The sequence below is a fragment of the Dermacentor andersoni genome, chromosome 8 (assembly GCF_023375885.2).
Source record: "Dermacentor andersoni chromosome 8, qqDerAnde1_hic_scaffold, whole genome shotgun sequence".
NCBI lineage: Eukaryota > Metazoa > Arthropoda > Arachnida > Ixodida > Ixodidae > Dermacentor > Dermacentor andersoni.
In genome coordinates this window covers 135,840,696-135,866,008 of record NC_092821.1, presented here as the reverse complement: position 1 = coordinate 135,866,008, position 25,313 = coordinate 135,840,696, and the positions used below count along the sequence as shown (strand labels likewise).

The 25,313-nt window shown below is 44.2% G+C and overlaps 1 long non-coding RNA gene across 1 annotated transcript; it reads left to right on the top strand.

The window, feature by feature from the left end:
- Positions 1-1,137: 1,137 nt before the first annotated feature.
- LOC140213017 (uncharacterized) lies at positions 1,138-9,698 on the top strand. Its single transcript, XR_011889954.1, has 3 exons — positions 1,138-1,711; positions 3,227-3,366; positions 8,487-9,698. It is a non-coding gene; the product is annotated as an uncharacterized lncRNA (long non-coding RNA).
- The last annotated feature ends 15,615 nt before the right edge of the window (positions 9,699-25,313 follow it).

Below are 25,313 nucleotides of genomic sequence, written 5' to 3'. Positions count from 1 at the left end.
CTCCCCCTAACTTGTCAACGGAAACGGGGGACGGGAGGGCAGCTGCCGCCGGGCCGCAAGCCTTAGGCAGCCCAATTACCGGCTGCATTTTCCTTTGGACGTGAATACTGCTCTAATGTCATTACACTGTAGGATTCGTGGCGGTTCGAGGGCATGCGACAATAAAAAAAAAACACATACAGCCATCAGCAAGTCTTAGCTTGAGCAGATCATTGGGAGCTGGGCAAGACTCTCACAAAAAAAAAAGAAGCTTGGCACCCCTCTTACAGGCATTGTCAATTCTGGGTCCCACCGCTGACTGCACATTACCGGTAAAAAAAAATCACACAGGAACTCCTCTCTGATTTGTCTAAGTGTGCGTAAGCATTGTGACTCTTCCTCATCTACACGCAGTCCATGTCGTTATCAATGTTATTAATGTTATATGTTATCGTTATCAAAAGCAACTTGATCCGACAAGTATAAGCGACAGCGCTGCGGCGACACGAGCTGCTCTGGTCGGCGGCGCAAGCAAAGTACTGCAGGTGGCGGGGCCAGGCGCGCTGGCGACGTTCCGTTCGTTTTGAGCTGTTATCGCTCTTTAGCCCTCCTCATCCGCGTCGAACCATTATCAACCGTTCTCCGGCGGCGGCTGCTTCTGGCACGGCCGCGCGAACCGTATCTTGAAAGCGAACTGCATTGTGGACAGAGTGTGCCCACTGCTGAAAACTTCACGCGCTGTGTTCTCACCGTTTACTTCGCTTTGAAAACAGACGCGCGTACACCTATCATGAAAGTGATCTGCATAAAGCGCATAGTGCGGCATGAGCTGAGAGCTTCGTGAGCGCAGTGTCCTCGCCGCTTCGGTCGCGTTGAAGCGAGAGCTAGCACGAAGGTGAATTCACTCGCTGCTGCGGGTTCTATTTTGAAAGATATCGTGCGGTACGGACTGACGGACGGATGGTTTTTCTTGTTGGATAAGTATAGAAATGCTTACGTTATAAAAAAATCGCAGGATTCGCGAATTTCGCGATAAGAACCAACACCAACCCACTCCCCCGCCCCCCGCGGAGCGATGCCGTCTTGATCGCCCCCTCTCAACACCGGGAAAAGGGACACTACCTATCTCAGTTGAAGAAACGATGATGAAACGTTAACGACAAGAACGGCATTCCCCAACGAGTTGTCTTATGGCCTCTGAGATTTGCGCGCGAAGCTGGCGCGCGCGAACCTGGGAGGTCATAATTGGCCGCTTAATAGCATAAAAAGACAAAGATAATGCCAAACGACACAGTTAAAAGTTCAAACAAATAACGGATCTTAGCTATACTGTTTGGGGAAAAGAAATAAAAAATTAGACAGCCGCAACACACGCCACTAAAGCCACCACCGCCGGCATAACGCGGAACCAACAGTTGGCAACATTCATTCGCGCGTCATTGCTTCGTCCGCTTCGTCTCCGCAACGAGAGCCGCCATCTTCTCGCGCCTAACGTTTTGTATGGTTTTGTTCTCTACAATCCGCGCACACAGCTCATCGGTGGATGCACGTCTGCTCGGCGTCGCAATGCGGCCTGCGTCATTTTCTGGTGTTCGCGCAATCGGTGTGAAACATGTCGCATGTGAACTGTTTGATAGAAGTGCCTCACGTCGAAGTCAAGCCGCCGTACGGGTGTATGGCTGTGTGCCCCGTTCTCGCAAGCGTCGACGGGTTTCCGGTATGTGGATTTCAGGTAAGTACGTGCAAATACGTTTCGCCCTCCTATTGAGCTCCGGAGCAAAGCGTGCAATATTTCATGTGAAAGATGCAGTGCCCGTCATCATGGTGTGAATTTCGAGCGGCAAACGAGAACTTTGGCACTTAGAGCCCACCGCGGCTGCTAAGTTAGCGTGGAAATTGTTTTACGTTACCGTAATATGTTGCTGTCAGTCTAATCTGCGGCTTGTAGACAGCTAGCTCATTGACTTTTGCTTGTGGCAGCGATAGCTATGTAAATGGAAGCGGTAATAATTTTCGAGAGCAGAGAGTTTTTTCGCTCGATGTTTGGTCATGTTCATGGCGTTATGAAAGCTAGAAAACTAACTGGCTTGATCGTGCTTAGTTCCAACTCCAAGGGGCGTAACGTTGGCGCTGTATATGTTTGTTTTCGGTGTCACGAGTACCACTTTCATGCTTTTGTTGCATGAGAGTGGTAGCAGCTGCATGCCGTCTGGGCAGAATACAATAAAAGCAATTTCCTCACTTTCATACGTATGCAATGTGACGTAACAAAATTTCCAGCGTTTTATCCGGAGCGTAAATATCCAGTATAGTTTAGTAAGAAACTCAAATTCTGTCTTAGCTTAGTAGGCGTGAAACAAGTGAAACTCTCATTCCTTTTTGAATTCGCCCAAACCGCACCGCCCGCAGATGCGTCATCGGGTAATTGACAGTAGCTTCGCTACGTGAGTTGTTTTATGCGCCAATATGCGCCAATATTGCCCGGTTAAGTATCCTGTTAATTTATGCCGACGCTCGTTCATTTTGATTTTAAGCGGTTACTATCCCCGAGTACCGGACCATGCCAAACTTGTGAGGTGTAGCAAACGCGGGAAATTCAAAGTGGCGTGGCTGCAAGTTCCTGTTTTTACGTTTCTTGCATTCAAAGCCAACAGACAGAGTATCATTGATTTATTTTCTATTTCTGCTGTACTTGATCAATCTAATGTGACAACTGCATTTGCTCTTTAATGTTCTCCATTTACTGTGTATTCAGCTTGGCTGCCATCCTCTCTTCAGAGGATGCCGCTGTGATAGCTCTTTCGCATAGCACATGCCTCTAAGCCCTTGTGTTTCAAGGGCTCTGGCGAGGCAGCAGTGCTCCAAGTAATTTTACCATCCTATATATTTTCTATTTTGCATCATTCTTCATCGATAGATTTTAATGTTCATAGTATTCGTCATTAGTCATCGGCATAATTTTATAGCACGTAGATTTTACGCACTTTACAGCGACAATTTTTAGGCCAGTTTACAGCGAAGTATCTTCCATAATACATCGTCAACATCACCACTTGTCATTGCGCTCTTTGGCCAAACCTGGCCCTTGCGCCATAAAACACCACACATCATCATCATCACCTTGGCTGCCAGAAAATGCTTGAATTTCTTTCAGTATCCAAGTGACGAAATATTTCACTGACGGCCGTGTGTGAAACACGCAAGATGACAAAACTGATAGCAAAATGATGAGATATTTCTTTTATAGCGTTTGTACTCGACTTTTGGTGAGGATGTCGATCGACCTCTGGCCTGGTGACAGACAGCACACCCACATCGCCAAAGTGCAGCCTATCAGTTGAGTGCCCCCGAATGGACCATCAACATCGGAAACTGAAGCAGAGCTAGGTAGGGGCAATTTTTACTTTGGAACAGAATACTGACAGCTGCCTCTTTTTTTAAGAACTAAATCATATTTACAAACCAATCCTTTCTCTTTGTGCAGCCTACACAGGATAGTTTTATTGTTATACAGACCTTCAGAAAGCAGTTCTTCTGAACCCTTTTTGCATGCACAAATAAATAAAGAGGAGTGCACTTTCTGAAGAAATTGATGTACTGAAATGTGCGTTTGACACACAGAGATGCAAAGTAACCAACAACTTTAAAGCGGTAAAAAAAAACAAGTTTGAAACATGTTCTAACATCATAACCCGCCTTGGCATACGGATCTAAATATAACAGCAACAGAGGTGCATGCAGAGAAGAGTTTGTAAAAGTTTGCAAGATATGTACGTTGTCTAAGAAATTGTTTTTATTGGAGCTTCTTGGTGACACGGCAGTGCAGTAAAAGCTCAAAATGATGCCCCTGCTCCTAATAAAGCACCTTTAGATTTTAAAATTAAATTATGGACTTTTACATTCCAAAGTCACAACCTGAAGTTTTGGGAACCTTGCCTTCTTTAATGTACACGTGAATCTAAGTGCATAAGCGTTATTGCATTTTACCCTCATTGGAGGGCAGCTGCCATGGCCTAGATTGAAGCTGGGACCAGCATGACTGAGCAGCATGGCATCATAGTAAGTGGGCTATAACACCAGGTCAAAATGAGAAATACTGCTTAGAACTACCAACTTCTTGCCTCACAAGCACTTTCCCTAAGTTAAAGGAGTATGGAGTACTTACAGCGACCGTTTATGTACCAATTTCTTTTTAACCTGACTCTATTATTAAAGTGCGAAGCTTCAATTAGTGAAAACCAGCCTAAATTACAGAACCAGATAAAAACACGCACCATGTGTAGCTGGATTTGGACATGAAAATGGAGTCAATTAATGTCGCCGAAAATGGAGGTGGCAGTCACACTATTTCATGCATTTTGCCTAAAACATAGTCAATAATAATTAATTAATCTCTAAAATATTCTTTTCAAAAAGTTTTTTTCAAGCATGAAAGGAGGAGCCAAATGGTGTTCAGGTGCACGAGCGGTTAGTTGCACGGCACTTCTTGCATGTGTTCACTGGCTTCTTTCAAGCTTGAAAGAAAAATTTGTTGCACTTATTGAGCAGTAGAAAGCTGGATTGGGAATTTTTCAGGATGCTCTACAATTTTCGCACTGACACTTTTGCTTTGAATATAATATTTGAGCAGTTGTGTAATCGTTATTAACTAATTACCTAATTAGGAAAAATGCAAGAATTGGTTTCACTTCCTCAAAATGATGGCAAACGACATTACCTTGGTGCTGTCCAGCTACGTGGCACTTGTACATATTTAAAGCTTGCACATGTCATACAGACCACCTGGTAATTACAAGGCATATATAGAAGTGGCTAAGTTGTGTGAGCCAGCCATGTGTAGCGAATCATGAGAAACAGCCCTGTTTCTTTGACTGAAGGGCATGATAAGATTTACATGCTCGACACCTTGTATCAGTGTATTCTAGGCCTGTTCGTAGTTTAGCTGCTACATAAACAATATTTCTCCACATGTAAGCTCATATGCATCTTTAAAGTATATTGCCTCGTGTGTCCAAAATAAACCATCCTCGCGCTTCCTTCATTATGTCTTCATCTGTTGCTGTGCTAAATTTTTAACATGCAACTGCACAAATTTTCATCTAGTTTTCATATTTCCTCGTTGTTTGGTGGCTTTATTTCTGAACAAGTTGTTTTCGTTAAACCCTGTTGCACACAGCAGTACACAGCATTTCTGCGTAGAGTGGGAATTGTTTTTTTTTTTCAGATTGACATAAATACACCTTGCCTGGGCAATGTAAGGCATTTTACATAACACGGCCATGCAATAATGTTTTATATTGTATTCCAGCATCATGCAGAACTGTTTACTTACCAGATTAGAATATGTATAAGTGTTGGAAATAACAGAACTGGAAAAAGCCAGCAGATAATGAGGCCAAGGAAAGCATACAGGAACATGTTTTAGGTTTTTATATGAAGTATAGAAATGATAAATTCTAGGTAAGTGAAAGTGGATTAAAAGATATCCACCTGTGGGTAGGGAACGGACCCATAACCTTCACATTACGCATGTGATATACTAACCACTGTGGTACTACGGCCGTGTTCGAGCGTCGACAATCTGAGGGGCCATTGTGGATGGTTGAATGCTGCTCGGTGGCACAGTGGTTAGTGCATCGCATGCCTAATGCAAAGGCTGTAGGTTCGTTCTCCCCCCATGCCTGGTTGGTTTTTTTACCATTTTCATTTCCCTTTATCATTTCTACATTTAAATAGAAAATTACAAATAAGTTTCCGCGTGCCTTCCCTGGCATCTTCCAGCTGTGATTCAGAAAAATTTTGACCCTCGGTATCCTTTCTTCTCGTTTGGAACAGGAGCTTCATTTTAAAAATAATGAATTCACCTTGCTCAGCATCTCAGTGTGGTCTCAAATCTTATCACAGCATGTGTATTACTAAGTGAAGTGTTTGTTAAGATGATGATATAGCATGGGACCTAATTAGTAGCCTTTGTGTAGAGATATATGACTAGTCGAATAAATAGGAGGATCTTAAGAAGCACTTCTAACATGGTCTGAACATGTGTTTAAAAAAACTAATCTAGCATGATTTCAGGCATAACTTTTGCCCCTGAAAAATATTTAGATCATCTGCATTGGCATTGTTTTTAGAGAGCACCAATACTGCTTTGATAGAAGTAGCCTCGCGGAACATGAAGCATCGCTTCTTGCTGAGTCAAGGAAATATTATCTGCATATCTGAGGTGCATGTGTCATATGCTCGAATGCCGTTTAAAGGCTGCTAATAAGAAAATTATTTCACTTGCCTTCCAGAGATAGCTTCAGTAGTCTATGCTACTCGATCATAAACAATTTACCAGAGTGAACATTCATCACAGTTGGCTTTGCAATGTTTATGCAAAATACCACAGTTGCCTACTAGACATGTGACTGCACTAAAACTTGGAATTAATGACCAGTAAGATTTATGGGACCAGCAAAACTTAGTTTATTACTCCAGAACAAAATGTGAGGCACTTCGGTTATTTCTGCCATAGAGTTTCTTACAGTAATTACTAGAGCGAACTCTGGCGCTGCAGTCGTACCACCATGGGAATGATGGGAAGCACATGGATTTGTCTGATATTCGTGCTTGTGAATTCAGACGTTCTTGTGGCTTCGTATATTATACGCTATATAAATCTTATTGTCGTAAATTTTAGCGCAGTCTATACTCTTCGAAGTGCAGAAGACGGCGCCAACATGCACAATTGCTATTAATTGCAACGATTGAGCTTGTCCAGGTGGCCAAATCAAAAGGCGCCAAGCGTCTCAAGGCCCTGGTATGCCCGCAATAAATTCATCAAGACTTTGCACTCGCTTGTCGTTACATGCCCCCGTGGCTTAATGGTTTCAATATCAGACTTCTGTTCTTGAGTTCCTGTGTTTGAATCCTGTCGTCGGACGATTTTAATGTTTATTTATTTATTACACAGTATATTGTTGAAAATGACTAGTTTACAAAGTCACAAAGCCGTTTGAAGCTAAACAGACGAAGTTTAGGCAAATCCATGTACTTCGCATGATTTCCATGCTGGTACAACCGTTCTTGTTTGATCTCCTGTGGACACTAACGTCAGAGTTCCCTCTAGTAATTATTGTATGAAACTCTGATTTCTGCGCCTACTCGTGCAGAAGCGGCACCACACCTACTGCGTAAACATGCACTACCTTTCGGCTAAGTGCAGGGAATGCTGTGAACTCGCCCTGTACAAAGCCTGCACTAAGTAAAACAAATCACAACGAGCAGTTGCTGCCACGTTGAACTGGTGGAATGAGTAGTGAAATGCAGCACCTCCTGAACTAGTTCAGAAAGTGCAGGTTAATCAAGTGGAGATTATATAGTAACAGAAGTTGAGTGATTGTGCATTACATTCACGAAATATACTTCATGATACTTTTCCATTTATTTTCTCAGTTATTAAGAATCCCTTTTGCATTGTTGGACAAAACTACAGAATGCCAACATATTTTCTAGCATTCACTGGTAGCAGACATGTCAAAACTTGTTCTAGTGTCTGGATTGCCGCTTTAGCCGTTAACCCCCAAGTTAATTCCGGAAAAATTACCAAATTTTTTACGTACTCAATTTTTTGGTGTCATTCTCATTCTAAAAATATATTACTTCATTGGCCTCTGGTTAGAAATAACACAAAAATAAGAGCTGCTCTTGAGGGCAGCTTTCCCTCAATGCCGACTGTAACTCATCTTTGACAATAAGAGCAGCATAACATCGGGCAGAAAGAGTGCAACTCGTCATTGGCGATATTGGTACTACCTGCAGTCACTAGTACAGCTTGGAATCAATGGTTAAAGGTTGCGACTTTGTTGCTGCCCAATTTTAATTCTGCACTTGGGTTACTGTTACACTTGGGTTTAGCATGTGTATGTACGTGTGCATGCATTAAAATGACTTCATGCTAGAGCAAAGCAACTGTAGTGCAGAGAGGCATTAGTCATCTTTATATATTTGCTTTGTAAAGATGCACTAAGTTTATCCTTTGCATATAGACTTGGCGCTCATTGGCCAAAGATGCCCTTGTGCTACTAAAACCTATCAATTCGCTTTTTGCAGTAGCAGGTGCTTATTCCTTTTTCAGGATCGGTCTGCGAGATTTAATTTGTTTTTCTTGAACGGTGCAATCCCCACTCACAGGACTGCATGTCATGTGAGGTGTTCCTTTTTCAATCAAGAATGTTGAGGTTGTGTTTGTGAAACTCGATTTCTTGCCTCAAACGAGCTTCTACAAACTGACCAAGCTGATAATTCTACCTGCTTATATATTAAATGTGTTGCGGTTGTGAACCCTCATAATGAATGACACATAGTATAAAATTTTTATCTAATAAAACAATTTAATGAAATTTTTCATGTTTTTCGCGTTCGTGTTCACTTCTCTACTCTCGTGTCCTGTCTGCATGCCTCACCTCTTTTTCTGCATATTAAATATCGTATAAACTTAACCATGCTTTTTTACCACAATGCAGGGGGAAAAGGTTCCGGTAACACCATGCATTCAGTATGGTGGCCCAGACGTGTATGCAAGCAACCTCCTTCATGTGGACCAAGAACTACTCTGCAGTGTCTCACAGACTTCCATGCGAAGCCCTCAACATTCTCGTCTCAGTGGAGTGGCTGCTCATCTATCTGCGTGTCCATCACCAAGACGGCCAGTTGTAAACGCTCCTGTACCCGTTTAAGAAAGCTTAATGATTTTTTGATTTAGTTTTCACGGTTGGCCGTAGAATCTTAACATTTTTGATGTTTCTAACGTTTTTACCTGGCACAAAGTGGTGCAATAACTTTAAACCAGTGTAATGTATTTAAGTGATGCTCACTCTAATGCCTATCTGGTTTTGTTTGTGTTTAAGAAATTTGAATGTCTGATGAGGTAACAGCATTTAAATTTGTCATCGTGGCTCGTTTCAATGAGCTGCTAGGAAATAAGATGCAAAACTTATAACACGCCAGTTGTAGCATTTTTGTTTTCATGACTAAAGTATACATGTTTCAAAAGATGGAAAGTGGGGAAAAAGCCTCAAGAACATAATCATCCTAGGATTGTCATGTCCTTACAACTCTGCAATGACTAATGCCTCATACATCTTGGGAGCACATCGGTCGCAATGCGTACAGGTATACTTTATAAGAGAATAGCTTGCACTCAGATTTGCCACGCAGTTGATGGCTGATAGCTTTTGTTTGTCGTCTTCATGTTACTACTATGTATTCAATATTCATTTAGATGTGCTGCGGTTTTTGGCAGTCACCTATATATATATATGTTCTTCGTTTCAATAAAAATTTAGTTGAGAGTTAGCGCTCATCCTGTCTGCTTCTAGTCTGTGTCCGTGTCACTTCGCGCTACAATCCAAGATCATGTTACTGTACCAACTCGCCCAACTTTTTATCCTTGTGTTAAAGACACACTCAGACTTGTTCTTACTTATGTGACCGGTTATTTTTGTGCTTTATAATAAGATGCAGTGCTTTTCGAATTAAAACGTGATAGTTCGTAGTGAGGTTATTTAAAAAAACTGTTCTGCTTAAGATTTAATTGAGCAAGCCTGTGCCATTATTCGGTGCTTATGTCTTTGTATTGGTATGGTTTCACTCATCTTCCTTTTTACTTTTAAAATGTGCAAACATTATTATGTAACCATTTCTTTTGAATGAAATAAATACTTCTGACATTTCGTCACAAATTTTACAATGATTTTGTTCAATTAGGTAACCTTAGACTAGCTGATAGTTATTCTGGTAGCTTAACTTACAATGCCTGTGGAATATTCAATGCAAGCACATGGTGAAAAATAAACTAAGTTATTGGGTATAAGCAGGTCACTGTCAGTAAATGAAGCATACATATATATCAGGAAATGGCGCATGCTTATATATTGAACAGCATGCACAGCTACACATGCTGTTTTGTTCGTAAATGCTGAGACATTGTTCGACGTGGAAGCACTTTGTTCTTTGGCTTTCAGTGCTACCTATAAGTCATATGTGTCAAAGTACTAGTAGAAGCATCCCGTGGAGATAAATGACAACTTCGATGAATAGAGGTATAAAATGTGTGCTTAAAACGGCAAAAAACTGCTTGACAGGCAAACGTATGCTTCTGTAGTACTGCACTTGTTACCGTCGCCAATCCATGCATTGCTTGCGCTCTATTGCATTCAATATGAGCTACAACAACGAGCTGTGGTGTCTTTCCCTCCTGGTTGAGCTGGTGTTGCGAAAATTTTTGACCAAGAAAAGTGGAGGTTTTCAATTATTTCTGAAATACATGTAACTATGCTTTTGGCTGTGTGCTGTTTCCACGGGGATATAAGTACTGGTGCACCAAGGTGCGGAAGATCCTGTGTCCTTAGTGCAGCGCGCATTGTTATTGCACTCTGCATCCTGCCGGCAGTGTACTATCACTGCAGAGGAAGATTACGAAAAGCATGCCGTGTATGCCTTGCTGCAATGGCGAAACCTTAAATTGTTTGCCTGAAAGGGTCGCACGTTATGCTACCACATGACGGACCAGAAGCGCAATATGACGACGCCTCACAGATTCTGGCTCATACTGAACAAAGTAGTACCATAGCTAAGGCTAGGCAGCATTCACAACAGCTAGTCTGCCCATTAACTACATGGCTGTAGTGAACGCTAAAATACTTGCAGGGATAACGCCCTTTTGGAAGGGTGTTGTCCATGCTGCACCCATATTGAAGGGGTGGTGTCTGTGTTACACCCCTTATAGAAAGGGTGTTGTTTGTTTTACACCCATAGGCGAGGTGACGTCATATTAACACCCCTTCTTTTGTGGGGTGTTAATTTGCACCCTTTGCTTGGGGTGTAGCAATACACCCAAAAAGGGTGTCACCCATGGGACAAGTCATTTACACCCTTAAGGGTGTTAAAATTTTTAGAGTGTACTATGTGACACGTGTTACTGTCGCCCTGACAACGTACGGTATCGCTGCAGCCTACACCTTCCTGAGCATTACGGCTAACAGAACCTGCCTTCCACTTGGGCATTTTGGTTTCATGAAGCAGGTACTTCCATAAGGGCTTTCCGTACTCCGCCTTCGCCCCCTGTTAGAAGCTTCTGTACTCGATGCTACATCTCTTCAGAAGGGCACTCCGATAACGACAACTCGTTGCAGGCGTGACATACGCAGAGTAATCACGAATGATCTTTCGCCGAAAACACTGAAGCCCTTAGGCATAGTTTCAAGTCGTATCGCAAAAGTTTCGAATCCGCTAATAGGCCTTTGGGCCAGAATTCCGTTATAGCGCATCGCATACACACAGGCGATGCCAACCCTGTTCTCCGACGCCTCTATCAACTTTCTTCGTTTCAGTGAAACGTCTTCCTGTAGGAAGTCAACAAGATGCAGGTGAAGGACTATCAAGCCAACCTCTTGCGCGTAGGCGTACCCTGTTGTTTTAGTGAAAATGATGCATGGACTGTGTGGACTATTGCCACCTAAACAACATTACTGTTTTGTAGCTCGTTCGCCTGAGGCTTCCTCAGGGAGTGCACATAACTTTTCAGTAGGGCTGCTCACATTTAAAAGGGAGAAACTATTTTCGACAGTGTGAAGATTTTTCTAGACTATGTTTGTCTAAAGAAATAGCTCAAGACTGTGCATATGTAACAAAACTGCCTTCATTGTTATCTGTACAGCTTCTACAGCTTTGCCAAGAGCCGGCTCTGCTGTCTATTGCATCTTTTATTGAAAAACGAGGTGCGCAATTATCCTTGCAGCGACAAATATATGCCGCGCACAATTAGTTTAGTAAGGCCAAGTTCTCTTTCTCTTCCTTCCTTGGTTTGGCGCTCCTGCTCAGTCAGTGTCCTGCTGCGTAAATTGGCCCTTGCGTGGTTACAGTCTAAAGGTAAAAGGGCCGATTTCAAACACAATGAAAAAGCAGAGTTAGCCGGTCCAGCAGGCGGTATAATCAAAACAGGGCTGATTGCGGAACCAGCGAAATCCACTATAGTGAATGTCACATGGGCAAGGCAGTAGGGGTTCACTGCGTGAAGCCGTCTTGTCTATAAGGCATGTATTCTCAATGCCGCAAAGCATTGTGCAGGCCACGAACAGCTAAAGGAGCGTTACCACGAATCCAAACAAAAAGTTTAGCCACCATCGTGACATTCCCATGCGATATTATCCACAACCTGCACGAGGTCACAGGCCAGCATCTAGGCAACCTGAAGAGAGGTTATCGTTCGAATTACTGGAGGGCAGTTAAAGTCTCCTGCCTTGGTAATTTTACTTTTCTCAACGGCAACATGGGCTCAAAGAGCTCAAAAAGGAAATGTGGCGTCCATTGCCGCATAGTTATGGACAGAATTAGGTCTGTCGGTTGTTTTTTAAGTGTTCCCTCAGGACAGCAGCCTCACGCGCTCCTCATTCGACCATAGACTGCCCTGTGACCCTGGTATGCGTGAACATGGTTAGAGACAAATATGCAATGAGATAGCTAGCACGTGGAAAGTTCGTGAAGTAGCATAAAAATTCAAACTCAATAATACAACATGGACAATAATAACGCAATCATGAGCTTTGCTTCACGTATGAAACAGCCAGTTTGAGCCCTATGGTCCATCCTTGTAATCCTGCTCTCTCTCTCTATTCGTAATTGGCCCGCCATGGTCAAAGGTGGTATGTGGAACTAACATCGATCCGTGTTGCTGCCTGTTTCTCGCACCACCACTTCTGTACCCTAAATGTCGAACGCGGTTGCGCCATAGGCAACCACTGGTCAAAAATTTGCAAAAAAAAGAAACTGTACACTGCTTAGTTTTAGAACACCTGATCAGCACAATTTTGAGTTTGGTGGTTTACAACGGTTATGGCTGAGTGAGCTCTCTCAAATGGGGCCACTCCTGCATGGATCGACGAACATACTGCAGAGCTTTGTGTCTCTGAATCCGAGGAAGATGATAAATTTTCCCTTACTTGCGTCGTGTCTGACGCAAGAACCACACCATCTATGCGCATGACACATGCATGATCGGGGAATTGTGTTTTCCTTCTACAAAACGATGCAAATTTAAGGTACGTTTTTAGTGGAGTTAGAAAAATATAAGTGATCAGAATTATACATGCTTTTGTAACTTACAAGTCACGTTATGTGTTGTCCACTGGTAACAGCCCTACTTTGAGGAAATGAAAAACCTTTGACGTGGAAAATTTCTGCAGATTGTCTAATGTGACCAGCACGATTAACATTCTTCTTGCTCTTTTCGGGGGCTTTCCGCCTCTCTGCCTGTATCTCTCACCGTTTTCCCGCCAGCTTGAGTCACTGCCTAGTGGTTAAGGCATCGGCAATGTTGTGACGAGGGAGGCGGTTTGGAAACCAATCATCGGTCTAAATTAGGTAACGGGTGCATGGCATAGCATATAGGCCGTTCTTAATTTACCGCGTTCATTACAACTTCGCCATTGGGAACTTCAATCAACCGGACTTCAATGAACATTACTGATGTCAAATTGGGTCATTAGATATGGGCATTTGGGTATGTGCCACTCTTCATTATTATAATTCAAGCCAACATGGGTCAGTAATGCGGAACTTCTTGGTGACGGAAGTCACTGAACATAACAGGGTGGAGAGAAAGCCAATAAACACGACACTCTTTACACTAGCAACTACTTTATTGGATAACAAATACTTCACATTTGTATACCTGCGCCAACTTTCGCCATCAAAAATAGGAAAAAGAAGCTCAAAAGCGGTTTTGCCGTATATTGCTAGACCCGCGCACTCTGAGGTGTCACAATGTGGCAGCATAAATTATATGGAGTCGTCTAAGTCTTGCAGTCCTATCACATGTATTAAACGCGAAGCATACCTTGGCGAGCATTTGACTCTTTCAGATTTTCTAATTAGCGCACCTATCCCATCAGAGAGTAAGGCTGAGTCGGACAGAGCACGGCCGGGCCGTCCTACGCAAGATAGGATGGCAACTTGAACAACAACCGACAACAGAGCCACTCCCCACAACGTGGAGAGACATTATTAAGACCAAGCCCCTCCCCCAGAGCATGCAGCCGGGGAGGAACGACGAGAGACGCTCCGCGCAGGCCAAGGCACTGGCTCGACAGCTGTAAGAGGACACCGAGGTTCTCTACGCGGACGCCTCGCTTCCGAAGCACAGAGCCAGAGCAACGGCGGTCGTCACCACCATAGATAAACTGGTCACAGGCGCGTCGATACGGACGACGAATACAGCCTAAGCAGAAGTGGCCGTGGCCCTCGCACTCGCACAACCGGGAGTGGGGACAGTGGTCACAGACTCCAAGGCTGCCTACGCAAGCAACCGCAAGGGGAACATCTCTCCCGCGGCACTAGCGATCCTCACCAAACGCAAATCACCGGGACTGGCAGTTGGGTTTGTGTGGGTCCCGGCTCACTCGCAAGTGGAAGGCAACGCACTCGCCGACCACTATGCCCGAGAACTGCCAATCCGGGCCGAGGACGAGCCAGAGCTATCGCACCCCGTGTCGCGTTACAAAGACATCACCCAAATGCACAGAAGCGGCAGATATAGGCTTCCCCGTCCACATCCGCAACTCAGCCGAAGGCAGCAAACGATCGAGCGACGCACGCAAGCGGGGTCGCTAGCGTATCCCGTGCTCTTGCACAAGATTTTCCCAACAGAGCTTGACACTTCATGCCCGTTTTGCAGACAATCATAAGGCACTCTAGCACACATCCTTGCAGAGTGCACTAAGCTCAAGAACCAACCCCCTACCATCTCTCCCCCCTCTCCCTCCCCCCGAGCGATGGGAGATCTTGTTGTCCAGCCCCGACCTGAGAAGGGTCGACCTAAGAAGGCATATGGGACTGAGAAGAAGGTTCCACCCCGTCTGGTGCCAGCGCGAACCAACCTTTACTAAGGGCTTAATAAAAGTTGACTCACTCTCTCTCTCTCTCTCATGGTCGCTTCGTTAAATCTGTAGGTACCAAAACTTGGATAGTATGACAAGAGTGTATAAGCACCATCAATGATGGGTCATCATATGAATACCATAATTTCTGTGTCATGGAGGTCATTACACAGCCGCCTACGTCTCGGTGCTCTAATGACAGCCTCATTACCTTGGCATATACCACAATTTACATAGTATAACTTGAGTGTATGACGAACATAACTGATTGGTCATGACATAAATATTGGGAGAAGTGTGTCATGAAGATCATGAAATAGGCACCTACATCTTGGCGCTTTCATGGTCATTACAATAACTTGGGGCCCTATAACGCAAAAGTATTCCAATATATTTTTATTCCAATGCCGTGACGCCAAATTTGCGTAGCCGCCGACGCAAGCATTGGACGGTGACCCAGAAAGTTTTATGAGCAGACCAATCAAACGCTCTCCTTGTTTATGGGAGGTAACTTTTGTTTGCTTTAAAAACAAATAACATTACCTTCACTGAGCGGCTTGTCTTACCTAATTGGCTGGCAAGAGCCAAGTAGCACGCTCAAGTGGAGAGGGATTCGGTGGGGCCGAGCCAGTGCACTGAAAATTGATAACCGGATGAATAGATATTACCGGTGTCTGCGATTGGTCGGCGATCCCTTGCTTAGCTTGCGGTGGCCAGTCGAAAATCGCGGCGGCATGTAACGGAAGGTTAAGAATCCCGCTAAAATGGACAATCAGCAAAAAATAGTTGGCAGAGCCAGGTCGTAAATGCGCCGAAAGTGCTCGAAAAGTTACCTTGCCACGCAAAAAGTTTAATTGTACCCAAATACACCCAAGCTCTCCGGCAGGTGGGAGTAGGCAGTGCCTGAGCGATCGGCCGCAGCCATGTTTTATTCCTTTCGTAACGGGGCAGCCTGCGGGTATTCAGAAGAAAGCTCAGTTTTGTTCGGGATATTAATGCATCTTGAACACGTGGGGAAAAAGCAGGCTGGGGCACAAACGATTAGAAACTACGGCGTCGATTCTAGAAAGGCTAGAGGAGAGATGCTGGTAGAATTCGTAGAATGGAATAAGTTTCGAATAATGAACAATTTTTCAGGAAGTGTAGCAACAGAATGTGGACCTGGGAAAGCCCTAATGGCGAAACAAGAATTGAAAGTGATTTCATGCTTTCTGCCCATCCCAACATAGCGCAGAATGTAGAAGTGATAGGTAGGGTAAAGTGCAGTGATCGTAGCTGAGTGAGGGTTAGGATTTGCCTCAATTTAAAGAGAGAAGGAGTGAAACTGGTCAAGAAAAAACAGGTCGACTTAGAGGCAGTAAGGGTAAAAGCAGATATATTTAGGATGGTACTTGCAAATGAATTTGCAGCCTTAGTACAGAGAGATGATGATGAAATACGAGTATTGAATGAAACCCTAACTAGGCTGGCTTCAGAGGCAGCAATTGAAGTGGAAGGCAAGACACCAAGGCAACCAGTAGGCAAGCTATCCCAAGTAACAAAGGACCTAATAAACAAACGAAAAAGAATGAAAGTTTCCAACTCAAGAGATAAGATAGAATTCGTGGAACTGACAAAACTGATGGACAAGACAAAAATAAGTGATATTCGAAACTATAACGTGAGAAAGGCTGAAGAAGCCGTAAAAGACAGGCCCAGCCTGAAATCAAAAAGAAAGAAACTCGGCATAGCACAAACCAAGATGTATGTGCTGAAAGATAAGCAGGATAATATCACCAGCAATCTCGATGGTATAGTAAAAGCAGTGGAAGAATCCTATACGGACCTGTACAGTACCCAGAGTGTATCGTGTTTGATGTAACGGACAGAGGCAACATGTTGCTGAGCATGGAATGACCAACTGGTCGTTTATTCATGTGGGTATGTGCCTGCGTAGGCAGCGAGGGAAAAAAGAGTAGGCGAAAGGAGTGTTCAGACGCTATCGGCCCTCATACGCAATAGCCCGTTCTTGTACATCTTTTTCTCATACAATTGACAGACTTGCTTGTTTTCACACGAACAAAAAAAAGAACAAGGCTAACAGAAAAATAAGCTAGGAAATGTGACGAAAGTTTCCGACGTAGCGGAGAAACTTGGGCTCCGTCCGGGATCTGGTAGACCGACGAATTGTTGGCGATGCCCATGGGTCTCCCGGTGTGCCTTGCTACCCGGCTGCGTCAGGAACCCTGGTCATTTGCGGGCTTGAGCAGCGGTCGGCTGCTACTGTGTCACATGTGTCGCTTACTGGTTCCAAGTCTTCCATTGGTTGTAATACGTTATTCGGTTCCGGCTCAGTGTCTTCCCGGCTGCTGTCGTAGTCGCTCTCGTTGTCGCAATGTTCGTCTGTTCGCCGCAAATGTAGATTCCTCCTCAGCTGTTTGTGGCTGTCAGCTTGGACCAGATACGAACCTGGCACTGCTTCGTTAAGCACCATTGCTTTGCGTGACCACTTCTTATTTTCATCCTGACAAGGTTTCCTGCTTCAAGAGGAGATACTGGCTTGCCCCGATATGATTGCCGATGTTGTTATACAGGGTATCTCGCATCAGCGTTGAGCTAAGGAACAGAAGACGACGTCCTTGCAGGAACTCTCCGGGAGACCGTTTATCTTCTAAGGGAGAAGATCAATAAGCCAAAAAGCCCAACCATAAATCCTCACGGCATTCCGTAGCTTTCTTGAGAATTCGTTTAACAATCTTTATGCCCTTTGCGGCTTGGCCTTTTGAGCACGGGAAATTAGGGCTGGATGTTATATGTTCAAAGTCGTACCAACTTAGAAAACAGCGAAGTCACGTGAAGTGAATTGGGGCCCGTTGTCAGAGCAGACTTCCGCAGGAATGCCATAGCAAAAGAATATGGCAGATATCTTCGAAATAGTTTCTGTTGCTATTGTGCCCAGCAACGTTTCAACCTCTTGAAAGTTCGAATGGTCGTCATAAACTACCACGAACGAGTGCCCTGTGAAATGGAACAGGCCAATTCCGATACGGTACCATGATTGTGCGGGGGTAGGCCGTAGTAGCAGGGCCTCGCTCGGTTGGCTGTAGGCGTATTTCTGACACACATTGCACGTTCATGCCAGGTTCTCAATATCACTCCCGAGTCCTGGCCAAAAGCTACCCTATGTGCCCTGGCGCTACATTTGTTTTGTCCCAGTGTCCCAAGTGACCCTCGTGTATCCGCCGCCGAATGTTTGCCCTCATGGTTTTCGTTACGACGATCTGGCTTCCTTTTAGCAGTACGCCGTTTACTGCCGCCAACTCCGATGTGAACGGTTTCAGTTCCCCTTGAACCCTAGAACCTGAGTTTAGTTGTTCTACAACACTGCTTAATTACGGATCCGTGCTGGTTTCTTCTTCCAGTCGCTGCTTTGTTCGTGTGCTTTCAAGGCTTGAGACCACTTAAACAGCGTGGATATCCACGTCTTCCGTTTCTTCAGTGCACCCAGGCAGCTTGGCAACATGGGACAGCATCTCTGCGAGCAGCAAGTCTTTCCCTGAGATGAACTACAAGACATAATCATATTTTAAGAGACGAATGAAAAATTGCTGCAGGTTTCGTGGCACGTCCACAACACTTTTTTGAGCGATAGAAATCAGAAGCCTGTGATCAGTTTTGACCAGGATCCTGCGGCCATACTCATACTGAGGCAAGTTTTTGCACACAAGAACTCTAACGAGCGCCTCCTTTTCAATTTGAGCATAGCCCGTTTCACTCTTTCTCAGAACCCGCGGTGCTTACGTCACCGGGCGCCAGTGATATCCGTGCTCTTGCAATAAGGCGGCAACAATGCCGGTTTCCAGGGCGTCTGCTGTCACCTTCCTTTTGTTCTTTGAATCAAAGAGCGCTAGTAGCGATACATTTATCAGTGCTTCTAAGATCTGAATCCACTGATGCGCGTGCGCTGATGCCCATTGAAACGCCCCACGAAGTAATGACGTTTTGTCACTGAGTGAGGGTACATATTTACGAAAGTAATTCACGACGCCCAACATTGTGCAAACCGCCTGCTTATTCCTCGTAGGTGGTATAGCGTGTATGCTCTCGATTATGTCTGGGCTCGGGCAGACACCACTTACGCTTATCACCTCACCAAGAGATGTTATCTGTGTCACACAATATACACATTTTTGCGCATTAAACGTCAACCCAGCTTGCTTCGCTCGCGTTAGTAAGGCGTGAAGCCGGTCATCATGCTGCTCTTTCGAGTCCCCCCAGACCAGAATGTCGTCATTGTATGCGCGTATTCCTGTGTACTGTTCAAAAATTCCTGTTAATTTCCCGGAAAACCTGCCTTGACCTTGTGTTTCAAGCTAGATGCCCAATCAGAGGTGTGTGTTATGCTTCTGACTACTTCACTGACCACAAGAATCAGCTCTGTGTGCTCGGTGACCCGAACTGATGCACTCCGCAGAAACACATTAAGAATCAACGACACTATTTCTATATACAGTGGCCGGACGATGAGCATTTCTGTAGGCCACCCTTAGTGGATGGCATGGCCACAGCCTAGTTGGAAAACATGCTCGTTGATGCACACACTGGCATTTTGGAAATAAAACACTGCAAGCAAGAGCACAAAGAAGGAGAAGGGCAATTAAAATACATTAAATAAACTATGGGGTTTTACGTACCGAAACCACGATTTTATTATGAGGCACGCCGTACTGGGGATCTACGTAAATATTGACACCCTGGGGATCTTTAACATGCACCTAAATCTAAGTACACAGGTGTTTCTGCATTGCGGCCCCAAGGAAATGCGGCCCCTAAGGCCGGGCCTTGATCGCGTGACCTCGTGCTCACCAGCCCAACAACACAGCCACTAAACAACTATGGCGAGCGAGAAGGGCAAATAGTATGGATAGTGTATGACAACATTTCTTGAAATATTAAACACCCTGCATTTTCTTACAGTTCCGTCACACCTTTCCTAATGACACCTGACAATTCTACAACATCCGAATACGGACATGAAATCTTGAAAATAATGTCGCAGTTTCGCACTAAAGGCGAAATATCCATTGCGAAATCAAATTAGTACACAGCTATACCAAGTAAGGATATAACTTTTATTGGCGGTTTAAGTTTCAAAATATTTGCTTACTCACAAAATTAACAAGTAGGGTGCCAGTGCCCACGGGCAAATATGAGGAAATCACTCTCGCTGACCGCGGACACTCGCTGTCAAACGCTGCCGTGAGGATACGCGGGAACGAGCAAAGTGACCTTCTTGCTTTCTATCGCTTCAACATGAACTCACCGACGGCGATACAGTGCCGAAGCAGCTATGAGCCATCGGCGCCGTCGGTACCCCTAGACTATGTAGCTCGCTTTGAGGATAATGCGCGCGGATGCGACATATGCCATTGCTGGCGGATTACAACGTCACAGTACACTCCCTCCTCTCTGCCACGCGCGGCCTCCCCGCTTTCCTCTTTTGTGCACGCAATATTCAGCCACGATCGTTTGCCTCCCCGTCTCACGGTTTCACTCGCACATACAGCAGATGGCACTCGGGAACGATGTTACAGTCGTTGAACTTTATAGACAACATCCAGGCCTTGAGGACGGCATGAATGTACCTGAACGGTACAGGTCGGTCCCTTCTTAGAGTGAATTCCAATGACAGATTCGTAGTGGCCGATGGACACTGGCCTAGAGTACTCCACTACGGCGGAGGGCAACAGAACAAAATCTGATATTAAAAGACAGGCATCCCCGCCAGAGAAAATGGCAGGAGCCGCTAGCGCACGTCCGTTTCGGAAACCGCCGAGTATTCCTCGCGTTTTTTTAATTTCCGGCTTGAACTCGCGCGCGCGTTTTGTTTAGAGGTTCATTCTTTCTTTTTAGCCTCCTGCGCTCTAATGCAAGTCACACCGCCTGTAAGTCTGCTTCCCTCGTCCGCAGTGATTGCGCGTTGGAAACATATCGGAGACACAGCGAAGCCTGCGATCAGTTCTGTGGCAACACAACGAGACAGTTTGAAGTGCCTTCCGAACTGCCTTTCAACAAAAGTAAAGTCTGTTAAAATGGGAACTTTCGCAAAGGAGCCGTTGTTACCTCGTCATCCCAATACTGGCGAACGACGTCGTCGACGAAACGCACAATTTTCGGCCGACACATGATGTCGAAATCTTGCTTGAATACACTAACTTCCGAAGCTTCTTCGTCACTTGAGTCGCCACTCGTCGCTTCGGAGCTTGAGCTAAATGAATCATCGCTCCACGCAAGCAGTAAAGCGCAATTTGACGATGCCAAGCACTACTCATTTCTTCCGAGAGACGGCGACTCGCCTTCACGGATGCGCATGCCATAGCGGTACGTACGCTGTAGGTGTGCTGGCATCAAGAGACTTCCGGGGGACTCCGCGAATTTTTGCGGAGTAGAGAGCGGTGCTCGTCGGAGTGGATTTGGCGGCGGAGCTGCTCCCAATCCCTCAATGAAAGATACGGGAGGCACTCTGAATGCCCGATTGCAGAAACTTGCTTCGCAAGCAGCAGGAAAACTACTACCGGAAAAGCCCCGAATCTGCCGTTGGAATTTATCATTAGAGGGAACACGCGAACGCGTGGCTCATGCTACGCGCAGCGTCATAAACGGGAAGCGACGAAAACGAAGCGCACGCACGTAACGACGCAGGGGTGGCGCACGCCGCGCGTCGTCTGCTGCCAAATCTCCCCTTCACTTTGCTTGCGCGTGGCCTCCTAGGGAGCCGTGCAATGGCACGAAAAGAGGATCTGCTTCAAGGAGACACTTTCAATTCGCTGCATTCCCACCCTTGAGACGTAGAACGCAGATAAGTACACTCGCTTCTACCGAAGTAGCGTAGAATATGAATAACCAGGGGCAGAACTATGTTTCGGAGAAAGGTATATTTAGACACGCCAAATGGGGTAAATACCTTAGCGTAAAGCAGCGTAAACATCTGAAAACATTACGCGTTTATAAAGAAGCTGATTTCGACGTCATTAACAATGAATTGTGCTCCTTTTTAGACGTGTTCTTGTTCGAGTACCTTGAACGATCTGTGCAGAGCAACTGGGATTTATTCAAAACGAAAACTTCAGAACTCGCCTTTAAATATCTTCCTATCAGGAAAGTTTCTTTTTTCAAATACGAGTGCCCCGTGGTGCAACAGATACATAAACCGTATTTCAAACCGTAAGAAATCTGAGTATCACGCTGCTCTCAAATCTCGACCTGATAAACGCTGTTCAGCCTCTAACTTTGCAACCACAACTTACGTAACTGAACTGAAATGAGCTAATATTGTCTTGTTTAATCGCACCCTTCCAGCTACGCTAAAAATAATTCTAGACAATTTTGGAGTGTCATGCATGGCAAAGAACGCAACTCAATTGCTTTGCAAACGACGCAAGGCCATCGCGTACCTACCATAGAATGCGGGTCTGTCCTAAATGACCCATTTAAAAAAGCATTTTCGCGCCCAGTAGGTACCGAAGAACAACATACCTTGACATTACCTCATTACTTGCCTATGGCCACCATTTTTATTACTTCTCAGGGTATCCGCACCGTCATGAAGAAACTTAAAAATTAATCATCATTTGGCGTTGACAGCATCAGTACGAAAATCTTGAAAAAGAATCTGTTGAATACTGTTCTACCATTATGTCATGCAGTTTTTCACAGTCCCTGCAGCTTTATTATCATCCGGAAGACTGGCTGGTAGGGAAGATTGTTCCATTTCACAAGTCTAGGGGAACACACAATGCATCAAACATCCGTCCAATTTCACTCAAATCTATTCTATGCAAAGTTTTTGAACACAATATATTCACTCACCTTGTTAATTTTCTTGACTGGAACCACTTTTTTACACTCTCACAACATGGCTTCTGCAAGAAATTTCTTTCGATACGCAGCTTCTGGTCTTTACTAATGACCTGCATCATTTGCTCTAATCTGAATTTTCGATAGATTGTGTTTATTAATTACTCTAAAGCATTTGACAAGGTTAGCCTTCAGTTACTACTTTTTAAGCTTAGCCAGTTAAATCTATATCTTAATGTGCTTAACTGGATTAGAACTTTGCTTTCTAACCGTACTCAGTGTGTTCCTGTTGATACTGTTGATTTCTCATCCAACCAGAACTATCGGGTGTTTCCCAGGGGTCTGTATTGGTATCCTCACTTTTCTTAATTTTCATGAATGACCTACCGAGTAACATTTCGTCAAATGTTTGCCTATTCGCGGATGGCTGTGTAATTTACCAGAAAATAGATAATCAAGAAGATGTTGCCTTACTCCAGACCAATTTAGAAACATACTTAACAGGTGTCAAACATGGAACATGGAAATAAACATTTCAAAATTCAGATCAATGCGCCTGTCTCGCACCACATTAGCATGTCCACACTATCATCTTGCTAATACATCCCTTGAGTTTGTTTCATCTAACAAATTATCTCGGTGTTCATATCTGTAGTAACCTATCATGGAAGCATCATGTAACATACATCGTCGCCAAAGCTCACCGTTCCCTTGGGTTCTCTTGAAGAAAGTTCTATATAACATCCCCATCATTTAAAGAGCTTCTCCACACTACTTACATCCGTCTGTCACATGAATACCCATAATCAATCTGGAATCCCGGTGGTACTAAACTGATAAACGATCTTGAAAGAGTGCATAGTCGTTGCATTGGTTTGATCTTATCTAATTACGACCGCACAGCCCGTGTCACCATGATGCAGTACCTGCTTAACCTTCCGGAACTTACAATTCGGCGTAAAATAAACCGGCTCACTTTTTATAAATTTACGATTACAACTATCATCTTCGTGAACAATTCAATAAAACGTCTCCTTTCGTATCAGCTAGAATTGACCACCTCCAAAATGTTGATGTTCGTCGTTGCAGAAGTGTGACCTATTCACATGCATTTTGTCTCGGAGCACCTCTGAATGGAATCAGCTGCCAGAATCAGCTACCGCTGTGACGGGTAGATTACGCTTTAACAGTTTTTTTGAATAACATGCTTATCATTGCCTAATTATTTGTAATCAATTTGTTGTTCTGTGTAGCCTGTTTTTTTAAGTAATAAATCTGGAAATTAATAAGCATTTTTTTTAGTTGCAACTGTGCAACTGTTTAGTGCACTTAGGCAAAATTTGCAAAAGCACATTATCTTTGGCTGGAAAATACAGAATGTTCATTTGTGTAGTTTCATGATGGTATTTTAAAAACAGGACTAACGACAAATTATTAAAACACTGCTTTCAAAACTTTGAGAATATGCTTGCCGTTCTCGTTACGCTCATGGTACAAAGGAACATTGAAAACGCTGACTTGGGTAGACATCTCAGGTATGTAAGTAAGGAAGACAAAAGTTAGTGCACTGGTATCATCTTACACAGCTGTTTCAACAAAAAAAAGAACAAAATAAAATATACCGTCTTTAGGCATGAGAATACTATCACGTCATTGTTCCTTTGTAATGCAAGCATGAGAAATTTTAGCGTACTTTTTTTAGAAGCAGATATGCCATCTTGCGCCAAGCAGCGGAAAAAAAGAAAAAAACCGAGAGACATTAAACCGCCGCATACTGTTTCGTAGAAAGTAGGATAAAAAAGATTCTGCTATTCTGGCGGACACAGTGGCATTATGCAGCACAGAAAGGCATGTAAATCCGAGAATTTGAGAGCCAGACGTGTTCTCTATGAGCGTACTACAATAAACCAGCACGAAATATTCTGTGCCTCACAGAAATACTGGTTGAATAAATTAATAAGTATTGAAGCTACAACTAAGAGAGTACAGAAAAAATGCAGTACAAGTACAAATCTCTAAAATATCAACACGAACTCATACCACCATGTTTTGAAATGTTAGGTTATTATTAGGTTAGTCATAGCATTTTCATATTCCAAATGTCCTAATATTGGAAGCTTCGTAAGCATGTTACAAGATTTGATAAATATGCAGTGGCGCGAGAAATATCGATGTTTTTGCGATTAGCCTTGCAGCGATGTAGCGGCACACTATATTTGCCCCTGCCGAAAGGCGTTATGTAGTCAAGTGTTCGACGAAAACTCGTCTGGCGAAGAAACATATTGGTGCCAAAAAACGCGCACTCGCCAAGAATAAAATAAAAATAAAGAACAGACGTTTGGTGCCCCGAACGGGTCACTCGATCACAATGAAGGTGTAAGCCATTTATGGGTGAGGTGGCGCAGCGTTCGGGTGTATATCTCGGGAAGATTACCCGGCGTCCTGTTTATTCTATGTCTAGTTGATTGGATGTAAAATTATTCTAAAAGCAAACGGGCAGATAAGTGTTTCTCTTTTGCGATGATGGCTGCCGAGTCGCAGTCAATGATGCGTCCGGTTAGTTCGTGATGTTCCGCCAGG